Genomic DNA, 5,861 nt, shown 5'->3' with positions numbered 1-5,861 from the left:
ATCCCTCTGGCGCAGCGAGAGTTGAAGTACAGTTCTACACTAAGTTCCCGTCGCAAGCATTTCTTAGCATTTCATTTCCATCCCGCGAGAGAAGGCTGCTGGGAAGGATACAGGAGGGGCGCCGTCCCTCGCACTGTGCCCTTACACCAGCACGCTTTGGAAACCCACCAACACAAACACCAGCTTGTTCTCGAGAATCACGGAATACAAACACCTGAGATTCCCTTTGGAGCACTTTAACAAGTAGATTAAATAGAAATTTCTTATCAAAGCAGTTGCAAACCACCTCTGTTTTACACAGTGCTGCCCTCGGCGTCCTACAAAGTAACACGGCAGAGGTTGCCCAGCTTTGGGGAAGCACAAAACTTTGCTGGCCATAATTATATTATTTCAGGGAGCAGAGGAAATAAATGGAGCTCACACATCTGCCTGAACACACTCGATGCGTCTCAGACTAAAATAAAACCTTTTTTGCTTTCCTATAAGCCTTTCCACAGCCAGCAAGCGCTGGCTAATGTGGCACCGATACGAACTGGCCCTTTGCCCTCGCCAAACGCTGCCCGAGCAACCAGACATCGCTTCCTGCACCTGCCCTAACGGAGACAGCCAAGGGGATGCGAAAGGGGGGGGAAAAAAAAGAGGAGATGGCGACTCCCTCGAGGGACAGGGGCAGGGAGCTGCTGTCGCCGCTGCCTCTGGCAGGGAAGGGGACTCAAAAGCCAGATTTGCCTCCCCAAAGGGCAGACTTTGAGTATAAGGGATCCATTAATCCACAGCAAAATAAACAGAGTATTGCACCCCGCGCTATTTGCCCATGCAAAAGAGGGGCAGGAAAAAAAAAAAAAAAGTTTCTGTCATATGATGACAAATGCCAGCACAGCAGGGAGAAAGGCCGTGGCAGCAGCAACACAGATCGGCGCAGCCCCGGAGCCGGAGCCGTTTCACTGCTGGCTGTTTCCCTACTGTCTGTAAGTGGAAAAGGGTCTGGGCGGCTCACGCGGCCGGGCTGCAGCACAGCCCTCCTGCACGGGGCCGTCAAAGCTCCCTGTGCTTCACGCACCCACCGCACGGGCAGCTCGCTAGACCAGGCACAGGATCTCACCCAACGCTCCCGTCCCCACGTTTAGCTCGGGCAGGAGAAGGCCACCCGTGTCCCTCAGCCCCTCTTCTCTGCCCGCAGCCTCCGCACGCCTGCTAAGGGAAAGCAGCTGCCAGAAAACACACCCCACGAGGTGCGCGTAGTTTTAGGGCCCTTACCAAGAGACAGGCTCCCCATTCTGAGACTACGTCGGGAAGAAGTAGTGACAAAGCCAAACAAAAATCCAGCTGTGGAAGCAAAAAAACCCTCCCAAGACAACATCACAATGGCCAAACGGAAGAGACGTAACTTCCTCCTGCCCCTTCTAGGCCTTGCCCTTATCCGCTACCCCAACCTCTGCTTCCCAGGCAGCTCGCTTCACCCTCACGCAGCTGCAGGAGGCAAGACCCCTCCTGCAAGCGCAGCCGGCTCCCAGCAGCGGGGACCATCCTCGGCTCCACTGGTTTTACTTCCTCCCAGATACCTCACGGAGCTCAGCTGGCTCCAGCTGTCAAAACAGCTCAGGGGGCTCCAAGCAAGCAGGAGGATTCCTCTGACAACCAGGTCACATCTCCCCACCACCTGCAGGGAGCTGCTCAGCTATACGTGGCTTCCCCGTTTTCCTCCAATTAGCCACAGCGCTCCGTTGCTGCGGGCAAACAAGCTCAGCTTAGGCACAGGAGAGAGGGAACCTAGAGCAAGGTGACACATCAGCGATCCAGGGAGCGCTGAGACAAGGCCGTAAGCTGACCTCGAGGGTTTAAAACAAGGCCCGAGACACTAATGCACGTGGTTACTGGGTTGCGCAAAGACCTGTTCCCCGACTGGGAGAGGGACGGCCGGGCCACCTGCGGTTAAGCGCCTGCGCTGCCATCAGCGCTACACCAGGCTCCTCCGAGCATTCGCAGCCTGCAGGGGATCCGGGTCTGGAAAGACCAGGAACCTGCTCAAGTCAGAGGGAAACCCAGGCTCAAATCCAACCAAACCAACCCTAAAACCCAAAGATACAGAACTCACTTCTCAGCTGCTGTCGCGTGGCATTTTCAGTGCGCTTCTGGCTACAGAAGAGACAGGCATCCGTGCTCCGTTGTTGGATGGGGTTCAACCAGCCCTTACTCGAGCTGGAATTTTCACCCAGCTTGACTGATGGAAAGCACAGGCAGAGGAAAATGTGGTTTGACTAGACTTGTTAAAAAAATAAAATAAAAAAAAATAATCCACATCTCTCACTTATTTTAGTATCTGAGGGCTTTTTTCCACTTTGCTGTTCAAAGAGCAATAGACGGGCAGAGGAATCCAAAAAGCTGCCAGAAATCATAAAATGTACACGGAAAACCTGAAAACGAGCGGTTCAACTGAATACACACGTTTTCTGTAGAAATGGCAAAATTCTCCTTAAATACAACTCCCGCTCAGAAACGGAGGGGCACACGCGCAGCTCAAATCCTCTGAGTCTTTTACAGCAACTACAGCACACCGAATTCCCAGAAAACAGGGCAAGAACGAGTACAGCCTATGGAAAGCAGCGGAGGCAGCTCTAGAAAGATGTCAGATAAATAATAAAATCCTGGTTTCCTTGAAGAATCCAGTTGAATTTCGCCTACTATCTGCCACCTTGATTTCCAGACAATTTACAAGAAGTCTTGGCTGGACTTTAGATATTTTTATAGGTCAGCTCCTACCTCGCCTGTCACGGTGAATGCCTCCAAGGTACTTTCCCCAAGACGGTGCCAGTAAGTCAGGCGTCAAAAGTTTTTACGGCTGCTGCTGACTCGCATGAGGCCGTAGTTCCTGAAACAACCAGAAATCTCAGTCTGGCTTCGGGCTCACACAGAAACAGCTTCATCACGGCCACGTGCGGGTCACGGCTTGGGCTCAGTCCCAGCAGAAGCAGCGGACAGTCGAATTCATACACCCTTTCACAGCTATTTAGCACGGCCTTATAAATAAACAGAAATTCTGACATATTTTTCATGCAAACATGAACTTTCTTTGAACTTCTTGGCCATTTCATCCTCACCTTCGCCATTAAAACACAGAAACGAACTTCAGAGCCCTAACAGCACATGGGCGTTCTATAATAAAACTTCTCTTAAACCTTAGTTTTGAACCTATTAGTAGGACAAGAGTTTAACAGCCCTCCCGAGACATGCATCGTGATTTGCACCACTTCTACATTTTAAGGAAGTTCAATCAGCATTTTCTAAGCACAAGTAGTAATGTGCAATAAAAAAAAAGGCTTCCGATACTGTCGCCCATTAGACAGTAAGACCAGTAAGACCCAGAGCAAGTAAAACACCAACACCTGGGTGAACAAATCCAGCAACGCGCACAGGCTAGAGAATCTGAAATAATTACTGCTGCTTTATTAGTACAAAATTTCACCACGCTTTTAAAGGACTCTGAAAGTGTTTAAAGCTTTGACTTGCAGCCTGTTAAATCCCAGCTGAACCTCGCCGAGCAGAGCACACGAAGTGGGACGGCCAAGGATAGTCAGTCAGTAGCCATTTGATACCAGTTCCTTCCCTGACCACTACTGCAAGCACATCTTTGTTATCGCCCTTCCCCAAACGGCTAAAGGATGTGACCGGCTCAGGACAATCCGTAAAAGAAAAGCTTTTTACTACAATAACCATCCCTCAGACAAATGTGACCAACTCGAAATGTTTCTGCATTGAGCTAAGCAAGACACTGGAAAACCACCGTCACAGAATCACAGACTGGTTCGGGTTGGAAGGACCTTAAAGCCACCCCCTGCCCTGGGCAGGGACACCTCCCACCAGCCCAGGTTGCTCCAAGCCCCGTCCAACCTGGCCTTGAACCCCTCCAGGGATGGGGCAGCCACAGCTTCTCTGGGCACCCTGGGCCAGGGGCTCACCCCCCTCACAGCAAAGAATTTCTTCCTAGTATCTAATCTAAGTCTCCCCTCTTTCAGTGGAAAACCGATCCCCCTCGTCCCATGGCTCCCCTCCCTGATCCAGAGTCCCTCCCCAGCTTTCCTGGAGCCCCTTGAGGGACTGGAAGGGGCTGGAAGGTCTCCCCGGAGCCTTCTCTTCTCCAGGCTGAACCCCCCCAGCTCTCTCAGCCTGTCTTCATAGGTGAGGCGCTCCAGCCCTCGGATCATCCTACAGGTATCCATAAGAAATGCGTTTTTGTTGCTGCAGCGCCCCTGGGCCAGAGAACAGCCTCCAGGCTCAGCCACGCTACTCCCGTTTGTCGGAGCCGCTCTCCTCTCACCCGGCCGGGGAGCAAACCCCGACAGGGCTCCAGCCCCTCCTGCCCCAGCTGCTGTAACATCCCCCGCGGAACAACTTGTTCTGTGTCTCTCAGGACCAAGTGAAGGAAAAGACGGCATCCAGAGAGCACCACATCCAGCAGACTCCATCCCCCAAAGCAAGGGGTTGTAGCTCTTCACCCCTGTCCCAGCAGGGCCACCACCTACCCCATTTTTTAAGAATAACAACAGCAAAACCAGAGGGAATTCACACTCACCTTTCCTTCTGCGGGCTCCCCAGGCAGCTGTGAAGAGCCTCACGCTTCTTGCCTTCCACGTCTGCTCCTTTTACAACTTCTTTAGAGCTGGTTCAGGACAGCCGCCACCACCACCTCATCCCTACAGGCTGCCAGCACTGCTTTTTCACACAGCCAGGTGATAACGGGGCCCCTCGTCAAGCCTTTAATGGCCGCAGCTGCAAATCTCCCTTCTCAGGGCTCAGCTGCCCCTCGCAACGTGGGGGATGTGCCCTTGCCACTGACTCTCACACAGCGGCTTGCGAACCAAAGGCATACGTGGGCTGTGCTGTATGTATTAAGGCAATGCCCGTACTTAACATAGACGCTTCATAAAACAGCCTCCTAGAGAAGAAATGCTGTCTTTACCTAGGAACAAACTCCTTCTTCAAGGATTTGCTGAAAAAAGGAGCTGTAAGATCTATAAGTGAAGAGGGTGCAGCTGTGTATCAGCTGTAGGCAAGTCTCTCTGTTCCAAACCTCTAGGGCACAAAGCTGGGACATCAAGACAATGCGTCAGGGCACTCCTGGTTTGGGACAGGGACGTTCTGTGTCAAAGGTCTGCTCTGGTTTTGAAGCCCCTGGAGTCTGACAGGCATCGGAGCTGGAGTGCTGCAGTCACAGAAAGCCCCAGCTCCAGACTGGTACGTACTTATTGCCAAGCAGGGACCAGCGAGCAGCAGAGCTGGGAGTTCAGTGGCTCGTCTGCTCAACTGGCCTCCGAGCTCAAAGAGGAAACGGCTAACACCAGGCGTCGGTACGATAGTGCTGATTTCCTGGCAACCTTAACACAAAACTTTCCAGTGAAGCCCAGCAGCAGCTCTAGGTCAGCAGAGAGCAGGGAGACGGAACAGCCTCAGCAGCTTCCCCAGCACCTGCTGATGGTGCTACCCTGCTTGAGAAGTAGGAAATGTAAATTGCTGAGCGATGGGAATGCTGAGACCTTGTAAGCAAGGGTGAATGCAAGAGAGCAGCCTCTATTACAGCTGCTTGAGGAGCACAGAAAGTAGGAACTATAGACTGCCTTCCAAAAGAGAAGCGTTCATTGTATACCCTGAACTCCTGCGCGCAAGGACCAACCCCATCATGAGTCTGAACTGACGACACAGTCAGTGCTCGCTGAATAGCCGGCCCCAAATAAAAAGTCAGTTGCCATTCACACCGAAAACTCCCTCAAGCTACAAAGGAGTGGTAGGACTACGGAGCCAGCGCTGCAGATATCAAGATGTGCTGCAATGCTAAAAGGTAGAGTCACATACCAAAGTCTAACGCG

This window comes from Larus michahellis, chromosome 4 (assembly GCF_964199755.1).
Source record: "Larus michahellis chromosome 4, bLarMic1.1, whole genome shotgun sequence".
NCBI lineage: Eukaryota > Metazoa > Chordata > Aves > Charadriiformes > Laridae > Larus > Larus michahellis.
The sequence above is the reverse complement of the archived record's forward strand: the minus strand, read 5'-3'. Positions refer to the sequence as shown.